Genomic DNA, 12,026 nt, shown 5'->3' on the forward strand with positions numbered 1-12,026 from the left:
TGAAATGTGTGTGTGTGTGTGTATATATATATATATATATATATATATATATATATATATAATTTTTTTTTTTTGACAGAAATCACACTAGGCAGAGAGGCAGGCAGAGAGAGAGAGAGGAGGAAGCGGGCTCCCTGTGGAGCAGAGAGCCTGATGTGGGGCTCGATCCCAGGACCCTGGGATCATGACCTGAGCTGAAGGCAGAGGCCTTAACCCACTGAGCCACCCAGGCGCCCCTGAAATGTATATTGAAGTACGGGTTGCATACATCGTGATACGTCATGCCTCTTAATTCCTCAGCATTGCATGTGCATCTCTTAACAACATGAGTTTTTACTTTATTCCCTTCCATAACTTCAGTACAGTTACTAAATTCAAAATATCTAACATTGATGTAACACTTTTACCTAATCAAGCATCCTTATCCCAGTTTCATCAGGTATGCCCTTTACACAAAGAGTCCAGGATCCAGTCCAGGATAGCATCCTGCATTTAGTTGTTATTTAGTCTTTAATCTCCATTAAGCTGGAGCAATTTGTCAGTCTTTCTTTATCTTTAATGACATGAATATTTTTAAAGAATACAGGTCAGTTTTTTTTTTTTTAAGATTTTATTTATTTATTTGACAGACAGAGATCACAAGTAGGCAGAGAGGCAAGCAGAGAGAGAGGAGAAAGCAGAGGCAAGCAGAGAGAGAGGAGGAAGCAGTTTCCCCGCCGAGCAGAGACCCCCATGCGGGGCTCAATCCCAGGACCCCGGGACCATGACCCGAGCCGAAGGCAGAGACTTTAAACCACTGAGCCACCCAGGTGCCCCCAGGTCAGTTATTTTCAAGAGTATTTGGACTAGTCTCTCATGAGATTCTGTTTATCGGGCACGTGGATGGCTCAGCCGGTTAAGCCTCTGCCTTCAGCTCAGGTCCTGATCCCTGGGGTCCTGGGATCAAGCCCTGCATCAGGCTCCTTGATCATTGAAGAACCTGCTTCTCTCTCTCTCTCTCTCTGTCTCTCTCTTTTTTAAAATAAATAAATAAAAAATTTAAAAATAAAAAAGATTGTTTATTTTATCCACAGCCATAATACTATGTAGGTGATACTGTGCCCTTCTCAGGAAATCATGTATTAAGGCAGGGTGTGTCTGTTGCCCTCTTACCAGTGATACTAATTTTCTTTTCCCAATGGTTAGTTGCTGCTTATCCACTGTATAGTTATTATTTTTCCCATTGCAGTAATGAGCAGTCTGTGGAGAGACATTTGGAAAACCATGCAAATATCCTGACCCTCAAACTTTTCTCCCTAGATTTGTCATTCATTGGTGATTCTTGCACAAACTAATCTTCAGTCTGATGATAACAAAATGGTGATTTTCCAACTCTTGATTTATCAGTCAGCTTTCTGCTATATGGAAGAGTTTGGACTTCTCATCTGTCTATCTGTCTGTCTGTCTATATAATTCCCTATCTATGTACCAACCTGTCTGCTATGTACTATCCATGGATTGACTCGTGGATTTCTATTTTACTTAGTGGGTTATAATCACCATCTTTACTTATTTTTATGCTCAGATTGTCCCAGATTTAGCCAGGAGAAGAACCTGCAAAGTGGTTTCAGGGGGGACTTTTGACACTACCCATTTTTTGAGAACTTCTTTATATTCTGACACAATAAGATGCTTCTGGTTCAACTCTTACCTTCCTTACCACAGTCTTAAAATTAGCTATTTCTCCAAGGAATGTTCCTTTCGATGGGAAATGGTATTTAGAAAGTAAGATTTGCTACTAGGTATACTGATTACTATTGCTATTGGAGTGTTATTGCTTATAACTGGTTCAGAAGGTAGAGAGCTAAAAGGCAAACATATGCAAATGGATGGATGAATGGATAAACAGGGATATGAAATAATAAGTTCATATCTTCAGTTCTAAACTTCAATCCACCCCGCCACATTTTTCCTTTACTTTCTTTTCCCCATATTTAGTAAAAATCCTGGCTTCCAAGAATACCAACCCATTCACTCATCTCTTATTTCTACAATACATAGGAAATAGTTCTAGAATTGTACACTTAAAATATTCCAAAAAAATTACCAAAAGAAAGAGTTCAAGATTTATTTGTGGGTCTTTCCCCCCCTTCTTAGACCAAGATTATAAAAGGACTATATTCAAAGGTTACTTGGGAAAAACTCCCACTTCTAATAAGATTCTAACATCCTTTTTTTCCTTCTAAACATTCTTTTTTTATTCCTTCTATTCAGTACAACTAAAAATCGTGGAATTTATCCTTAAACAGAAGGCTCTGAAAGGTAGAGAGAAAGCAGACTAGCCAGGTTTCTCAAGACTCAAGGGACATGATGATGATGAATTCCCTGGCTTTTCTTTTTGCCTTCTGTATGCAACACTTTAAGCTGAAGAAACTGTCAATCCAGAAATGCCAACAAGCATAGACAAAAACAGCAAAAGGCTGTTTTCTCTAGCCAAAGGATTAAAAAAAGGGCAGCCTAGCAAGAGAGGAAACTTTTGGATAATAACCACTCAACTTCAGTCAAATCCCACAGAAAAAACTGGGGCCCCATCTTCACCCCATCTTTACCACCAGCAAAGGCCAAGTGAGGAGCCTAGACTTTCATCCCTGCCAGGCTGTAATGAGGTGTCCTACCCTCCCCCAACTATAACTGCATGTGAATCTACAATTATCTCAAAATTAGAATTTTAATTTAAAACAAAAATGAAAAAATTATTTAAATTACCTGGGTGGCTCAGTGGATTAAGCCACTGCCTTCGGCTCGGGTCATGATCTCAGGGTCCTGGGATCGAGCCCTGCATCGGGCTCTCTGCTCTGCGGGGAGCCTGCTTCCTCCTCTCTCTCTGCCTGCCTCTCTGCCTACTTGTGATCTCTCTCTGTCAAATGAATAAATAAAATCTTTAAAAAAAAAAAAATAAAAAAAAAAATAAATAAATTACTTTTTCCTCCCTCCCTTCAATATGGACAGGTTATGAGTTGGAAATACATTTGGGGTTTATTTGTTTTTGTGTGCATTTAGCTTACATTTTTCTTTTCCCATACTTGAAGTTTCAATTTTAATATTTGAATACATAGAAGATTAATATGCTTTCAAAGGGAAAAACTTCTCAAAAAGGTATACTCAGAGAAGTATATTCTGTCCCCTATTCCCACCCTAAATCACCCTTTCCTCTCCCCCTGCTTCTCCATACACATCCTTAGTAGGCAGTCTATTTCATTGCTTTATTACCTGTGTTTCTTTTGAAAGAACAAGCAGATATGTGTGTGTATTTTATTATTTCCCTTTTTTTCTAAGTAGTAAGTGTCTAGCTCCAGAAAAACAAAGGGATTGTTGGTATTTTTATTGAGATGTTAAATTTATAAATTAACTTGGAGATAACTTATCCTGATTGCATTGAAACATCCTAATCGGGAATAAGGAATGTCTTCCGGTTTATTCAAATTTGTTTTTATAACTTTCAGGTATGATTTTTTTCCTCAAATGAATTTTAAATATTTCATATTTCATTTTTTCCTATTTTATTTGTTCATTTTGCTATTGTAAACAGGGTTTTCTTTTCCATACTATCTTCTGTTGGTTATTATTTGTATATTACAAAGGTTATTAAATTCGATGTGTTGATTTTACATACTGCCACCTTGCTCATTTCTTTTGTTTTGAGTTGTTTTTGTCATTAATTCTTCAGGTTTTCCAGCATTACTATCACATTTTTATTTTATTCTTTTTTTGTTTTCCATTTATTATATCTCTAATTGTTTTCTCTTGTCTAATTGAGGTGGTTAATACCTCTACTACTATGTTAAATAATAGTGGAAATAGTAGGCATTCTTTCTGTGTTCCTGTTATTGGTGGGTATGCTTTTTTTTTTTTTTTTAGATTTTATTTATTTAATTGACAGAGAGCATGCATGCATAAGCAGAGGGAGTGGCAGGCAGAAGGAGAAGAAGAAGCAGGCTCATGCCAGGCTTGATCCCAGGATCCTGGGATCATGGCCTGAACCAAAGGCAGATGCTTAACTGCATCTGCAGAAGCCCCAATGGGTATGCCTTTGTGTTTTCACATTAGGTAAAATGTTACCTTTATGTGTGTGTGTGTGTGTATGTGTGTGTGTGTGTGTACATATGGATACACTTACATGTGTGTATATACATTAATGTGTGTGTGTATGTCAATCCTAATATCAATGATAATTGATCTATGATACATGCTATCATACATAACCCGTATTTTGTCATTACATCATTACATATAGTCATATATTACCCATATTTATTTTGAGAGTTTTTATCAGGAATAAGTGTTGACCTTTTTCAAAGGCTTTTCAGAACTATCAATGTACTACTGTAGTAGTTTATATTAATAGACTTCCTAATATTGAACCATCCTTGCATTTCTTCATAAACCCTTCTTGGTCATGATGTTTTCTTAATGTGGTGTTGAAGTCTCTTCACTAAAATGTTATTTGGGGCTTCTGTGTCAATATTCATAAATTATATGATACAAAATACTCCCTTTAAACTATCTTTATCGTATTTAGATATTAGTATTATAATTGCTTCGTAAAAAGAATTTGAAAATTTTCCTTCATTTTCTCTGAAGCAGTTTAAGTAGCACAAATATTCTCTCGTTGGTCTCTTTTGGAGAATTCCCTTTGTATCATCTAGGCCCAGTGACTTTTGTGGGAGAGTTCCTTGATTGCTTCTCTTAACTCTGTTATTAACTGCTTTGCTAATGCTTTCTATCAATACTTGGGTCTATTTTGGTAAATTGTATTTTCCTATGAAATGACACAATTCATCTAGGTTTTCTGATTTATTTACATTTTGGTATACAAAGTAGTCCTCTGATTTTTAAAACTTTTGTGTATCAATAACTACTCCTCTCTTGTCATCTTTTGTTGTATATTTGCCCTTTACCCCCTTTTAAAGTTAAATTTCTTAGTGGTTCATCTCTTTTGTTGATTTTTTTTTTCCAAAAGAACAGAATTTGATTTTTTTGACTTCCTATTTTTCTATTTTCTGCCTTATTAATGTCTACTTCTGCCTTCATTATTTGCTTCCTTAAGCTTCTTTTTGCTTACTTTTTTGCTTTTTCTAATTTTTTTTGAAATTTAATTATTTTTATTCACTTTTATTTATATTGACATATATATTTGCCACTATGAATATTCTGCTGAATACTTTTTTAAAGTATCTTGATTTTTATATATAGAATTTTAAATTATCCCGTTTTTCAGAAATTCTGAAACTTCTCATATATTTTAGCTTTCACCAAGGGTGGTTTATGTTTTGTTTAGTTTTTTAATGTCTAGGTAGGAATTCTACTTGCTGGATTGAAGATAATGGCCATACATTTTTACTCACTTCTGTTGACAGGTGGGGTCTATTTGCCTCCCCCCTTGATTATGGATTGGGCTGTAACTATTTAAATCAACAGAATATGTTGTTCTGGGTGTATCTTTTAAGAGGACTGTCTGTTTCTGCTTTGGTTTCTTGAATCCCTGACCCACCACGAAGGAATCTGACAACTCAGCTACAGAGACCATGTGCAAAGGCCTTGAAACTATTCAGAGAAGGGGAGGGACCCATCTAAACCCAGCCTTCCACTGTCCCCGCCAGTGCACAGACATGTGAGTAAGAGAAGCTATCTTGGAGGTATATTCTTCAGCCTCAGCCATCCCAACCAACATGATAGCATCAGAAATTAACAACCCAGCCAGCTCTTTCCAGATTCCTCCCTGACAAAATCATGTGCAAGAAATGCTTTAAACCACTAAACGTCTTAGGAAAAGGGGAAAATAGCTTTTTATCTTCTTTAGCCTCAAAGGGTTGCTTAATTGTATAAAAGTTTGCTGACTTGCATTTCCTTCCCAAGTTTCCTCAAAAGGCGGCTCTGCTGTATGTTTAGTATGTTGTTTTTTAGAAGTCTGATGGCTACCTAATTTTCTTAATTTTAAGTAATTTGACCTTTTCACTTGGAAACCCTGAGGATATTTTCCTTTGTCTTTAAAAACAAATAGTTTCAATCTTTCTCTATTTCGTGTCTTGCTTTTTATTTTTAATTTCACTTGGCTTTTAAAAAAGCATGCATTTTGTTTTTGTTGTTTTAAAGGGTCTTTTATAATGCTTTTAATTCTCTTCTTTCCTACTTAACGTTTTACTATCCGTCTATAATTTTTAAATAGTATCCTTTGACTTCCACTTATTACTTATATAGCAGCCAATTAATCTTCTTTCCTGTCTCTCTTCCTTCTCCATTTTTTGTTGCATTCTTCCTACTCTGTCCATTTGTACACTGTTAACATACAATTCTTCCCCTCATGTACCCACTCTTGTTTTAGTCTTTGCTGTACAGTTAAATGTATTCAGTGATCAATGTCAGTGCGTTTGCTTTAGTTTTCCCCCTCTTGTTTCTTCTTTTTCTCTTAATACCATGTCTTTGGTGGTTACCACCATTCTCTAATTCCTCCTCTTCTAGAAGCAATGCTTTTCCAAGGTTTCCAACTCTGGTCCCACTCGTTTTCATGCCTCTTCCCTGTAGCTCATGTTGGAACTTCCAAGTCTCAGACGTAAGGTTCACATATTTGCACTTGATACTGGCTTTTCGTTTTCTGGTGATTTTGTCGTTGCTTCACATACACTCTCGGCTCTCCTCTTCCTTGCGGTCCTTTAACACTTCCTTCTCTGCTTTCCATACCCACCAGTTTGCAGCAATGACAGGACATTCATTGGAATTTGATGTTTCTTTCTTTTGTAGGCAATTCGTAGTTCATGGTATTCTCAAAAATTGCTGCTACACAACAATAGTATTACAAACTACCAAAATAATCTATAAACATTGGGGGGGGTTCCCTGAATAATTAAGAAATAAATCATCAGTGTTATATCCTACGCCAAAGAGAAAAAAATTACAATAACTCTTTCATCCAACCACTTAATGGAAATTAACTGCATAAAAAGAAAACAACATCAAAATATGCACTGCTTAGGGGCGCCTGGGTGGCTCGGTGGGTTAAAGCCTCTGCCTTCGGCTCAGGTCATGATCTCAGGGTCCTGGGATGGAGCCCACATCGGGCTCTCTGCTCGGCAGGGAGCCTGCTTCCCTCCCCCCTCTCTCTGCCTGCCTCTCTGCCTACTTGTGATCTGTGTCTCTCTGTCAAATAAATAAAATCTTTAAAAAAAATAAATATGCACTGCTTAAACAAATCAAGAGTCAGATGTTTGTATACAAAATCAACTTTATTAGAAATTAAACAAAAAAGTGGCTACACATAAATACAAAGTGTTCTCTTTCCACTAAAACCAATGAATATACTTTTATCAATTTTTCTTTTGCTCTGCTATAGTCAGAATGATTGACCAGAGGACTTTTAGTCTACAGTGTCCTTCACTATCCCTTCGGTATCATCCCTGACTCCTGGAATATCCATGAATGTCCTGAGTAATATCATTGCAATATGCCTTTCTATACTGTTTTCTCCCTCTAGTTGTTACCAAGAAAGATTATTGGTGGTGGTGGTTTTTTGTGTTTTTTTTGTTTTTGTTTTTGTTTTAATGTGGAGCCACTCTGCTTCTCTGTAATTCCATTACTGCTTCTACATCCAGTGCATAGAACAGCATTTCTCAGACCTTCACCTCACCCACATCATTTCCCTGGGTTGAGTATCAAAATGCAGCTTCCAGGGCCCCGGGCTCCTGAATCCAAATTTTTACCTGCAGAACCCAGTAGCCTTCATTTGAACAACCTAAGCAGATGCTTCTCAGAACCACGCTGTAGGACAACATTTGGTGTCATGTGCTGCACTAAGCTCATCTGGTCTCCTCATAGTCTATGCTCTAGGTTCTTAACCCTTTATTGCATGATTAAGTTTCTATATGGTTGGTGATTGTAGTTTTCTTCCTATGAATACTCCATAGTTTATCAAGGTCCCTATTAAATTTGGCACCCAAAATTAAATTTGCTCCTATAAAAATGGCATATTAATGCAGAGCACAGAGGGACTGTTACTTTTCTTGATATCCGCTACTTATATTAAAGTAATTTAATGCTACTATACTTAACAATTACATAACTCCGTTGGTTCGTAGCATGTTTGGAATCATTCTAATCTAAATAATCTAAATAAAAAATCTGAAGTCACAGATTTTTTTTTACCACTTGAACACACATATTTGTGCCAATTTAAATGCAAATATTTATATTTATATTTATCCCTGCTAGATTTAATTCTGTTAATATGCTATCTTATTAAGATCCTTTTCAAGATTTGGTGTCTTACCTGTCATATAAATGCATTCATGGATGGCTTTATTCAGTATGAAATAGCCTGTACTAGAGAGCCGTCATTCCCTGTTTTTTACCCTATTCTATTTAAGGTTTTTATGATTGATTTGGATGAAGATAAGTAGAGCACCTCAGGGAAATATGTGCCAAAGTAGTCAAAGGCACAGAGATGCCAATTTAAAAAAGAAAAAAAAAGAAAGAAAAGAAATTGATTAGACAGAATTATTTTATATTTTAAAAATATGAAATAATGGGGCACCTGGGTGGCTCAGTGGGTTGAGCCTCTGCCTTCGGCTCGGGTCGTGATCTCAGGGTCCTGGGATCGAGCCCCGCATCGGACTCTCTGCTCAGCGGGGAGCCTGCTTCCTCCTCTCTCTGCCTGCCTCTCTGCTTACTCATGATCTCTCTCTGTCAAATAAATAAATAAATCTTTAAAAAAATATATGAAATAATGAATTCTGGAACACTGAAAAATAAAATAAATTTAAAAATATGAAGTAGAGTGGAAATTCACATAGTTTTTAATTTAGACAAAATAATTCAGAGAAATGTCTCTCTTTTGGCAGCCATTTAGGATAATTGCCCTGGTTTCTCAGATGTACATGTTTACTTTCCCCTTCCATTAAGAATATTCTGTGGAAAAGTTTGAGAAGCACCAACATAAGATACCCTGTCTATTTTCATGTCCTCTGCAAAGCTGAGAAGTCTGTGTTCATCCAGTCATTTACAAAAATGGGAAATAGGGGAAAGGCATCCTAACAAACACTTTCTCATGTTATTTAAAGCCATTACTAGACATTTTTGAGAGGAAGCAACCCTTATTACTCCACCAAAGCAAGACAAATAACATAGCTATTTGATTTTTAAGCAGTCCTTTGATGTCTGCCTAGTAACCTCATTAAAAAATAAGCCATACTGGTTTATTAAAGCTTCTCCTTAGTTGACATTTGTTGGCTGCTAATGACCATAACATTCATTTCTGCATGATCAAAACAAGCCTTTTAACAATCTGTTGTCAATCCTACATGCATGAATCAAGTTGCCTCTAATTTCCAGAACCCACCCTATTCTTCTCTTCAAAAATAAAGATGAAAGTTAGTCATTTATGGTCTGTGGTATCTCTCCTATTTGCCATGAGTTTTCAAAGACTGCTAAACAGTAGCTCTGAGATTATGACTGTAAATTCTATTACCACCTTGGTAATTTATCTGGCCTCATTGAAAATATCCTAGAGTTAGTTTACTAATCTCTTACCTACCTTGGGCTAGAATTTTCACTTCCGTTAGTTTCTTCTCCATATTCAGTTGAAAAACCCATTTAGAAAAGAGAAGAAAAAATAGGAGTTCAATGATTCTGCTACTTCTTTGATATACTTTCTCTTATCATCTCTAAACAGTAGACTTCTTATTTCCTTTTTCTTTTTAACAATAACATAAAAGCCTTCCAGTTCCTTCTGGTCAACTTTACCATATTTTTGATCCTGTTTATTGGGGCCTTTAGTTTATGGTGCTTTCATAATAGATTGCTACACTTCTACCTTCACCTTGATCACTCTTCCTCCTTTATACCTTCTACATATATTATTTAAACTTTCTCATGAGTAGACAGCCATTTAACTTCCCTGCCTGTTTTATTTAAATTATTTCACAGTTGTTCAGCTAAAAGTTTTTGGGTTTTTATCATCTCCCTTTGTTAGCCATAATCCCTATTTGAGACTCAAGTCTATGGGTCAAAAATTTTTTGTCTTTGAACTTTTTGTAAAAGTTTCCCAAAGTCTAGGGGACTTGTCTGACTCTATGGTCCAGCATTTTCTTTGGCAGCCTTCATAAACCATGAGCTTGGAGTTCTCAACATATTTTATGTGATAGCATATCATTCATGATAGTCTCCCAGGTGACACACCCTCACCATGTACCCATGTTTTACAAACATCTAATATATCTTGTCTGAAAGTAAAACATTGTGATCATATTTAATTGTCACATATATTGGCTATATGTCAGTTCTGATTGCTCTCTACAATGGTGGTGGTGACATTGACAGGCTGTTGATTATGCAGAATTCCATGCTGCTTGCTACGTCAACCTTTTCCTCCCCCTCAGGAAAGCATACTTGTAAGAACATAAGAGCATTGATATTGTCAGATATCATTTGCCTACCCTCAAATGTATGTATTTTTAGAAAGTAGCTAGTTTACAATTTTAGTTCTTTCAGTATTAGTAACACATTCCTTAGGACTCACTTCATGGGCCAAGACCAAGTTGTAGATGACAGAAGTGCCTTCTCTTCTCCACACCAGCAACCAGCTTCTCCTCATTGGTCAAAATTATGTGCAGACTTTTGGTTTTGAGGACCATCGGTAATTTACCTCATCAGGGTGGGCCAAGTCTCCCTTCTTAACAGATAACCCTCCTTTGTACAATTTGGAGGCCACCTGCATCAGTCCGTAACATTCTCCTGTAGTCATTATTTCTATCATGGTAGTGCTTTGGCAGTCTGTTTATATGAACCTTTTAAATATGGCAGTGAATTCCATCATGTCTTTAGAGTAAAGAAATGCAAGTTTTTGCAATCTTTTAATTTAAAATATGTTGATCTCAACAGAATTTGAAGCTAGACACAAAATTGTAAAAAAAGTATTTTTCTAACAAATCTTAACAATGCATACTGAATTTAAAACAGTTAGATGATGCGACAATGCACTCAGTGATGGAAGCACCAAGGACAAACAAGCTGGAAAGGAAAGAGAGAGAAAGGAGAGGAAATGATACAAGATGGGACATTTGAGAGTTCTGGACGGGCCATCCATCTATGCTGGCCTCCTCCTAATACACAGAATATGTCTAAACTAGAATTCTTCTTCCTTTTTAATTAAGAGCCATGTGGAATGAATGATTTTTCATTGTTCAGCTGCTTGTATTATAATTTTCACAATGTATTACACTGAAGCCAATCTATTGCTTATGCAAAATATAGGATTTTCTTGAAACTTGCTTCTCAGAATATTCCAAGACTTTTGATACACCTTTGTAAACCTGTTCTGTATTCCAAAGTTTCCAATAAAGAGAATATAATCTTTAGTAAAGGTAGTCACAAACTTTTTTCAAAAAAAAAAAAAAATTTATGTATGAAGCTCTTTTCTACCTATTTGTGTGCCCCACTCCAGTTCAATTTCCCTGATGTTTTTACCTAGAAAATTTGACCAAATTCATCCATTGAAGCTGTCTTCAAAATCCTAAAACATCCTTTTCAGCTCTAAAAAAGACCTCGAAGTTATTCCTGTTAGCCCGAAGATCAAAATATAACATGGCAAAAGACAAACAGCTTAGCTGTGGTCCTTTGGCTACCTGAGTATCTTCTGACAAAGTTGAAGCTAGAAAAAGGAGAGACAGAAAAAAGGAGGGGAAGGAATAGAGTAAATATCACAATATTAAAGAGATTGTTTCAAAAGGAGCACTTTTTTTTTTTTAAAGATCCATACTGGGTGCATAAACAATGAATTTTGGAACACACACAAAAAAATTAAATTAAAATAAAAATCCGTATAGTCTGTTAGCAAATGTATTAGGATGCAGCGGTTACTATTTTTAGAAATGGCCTTACTATTTTCATGATCCTCTTTTTAAACTTCTTTTTGCTAATACTTAAAATTTTTAAGGATAAAGGAAAATTTTTTTCTTGCAATATTAGTACGACTGTACAGTCTCGTAATGCATAATGGT

The sequence above is a fragment of the Meles meles genome, chromosome 2 (genome assembly GCF_922984935.1).
Source record: "Meles meles chromosome 2, mMelMel3.1 paternal haplotype, whole genome shotgun sequence".
Taxonomy (NCBI): Eukaryota; Metazoa; Chordata; class Mammalia; order Carnivora; family Mustelidae; genus Meles; species Meles meles.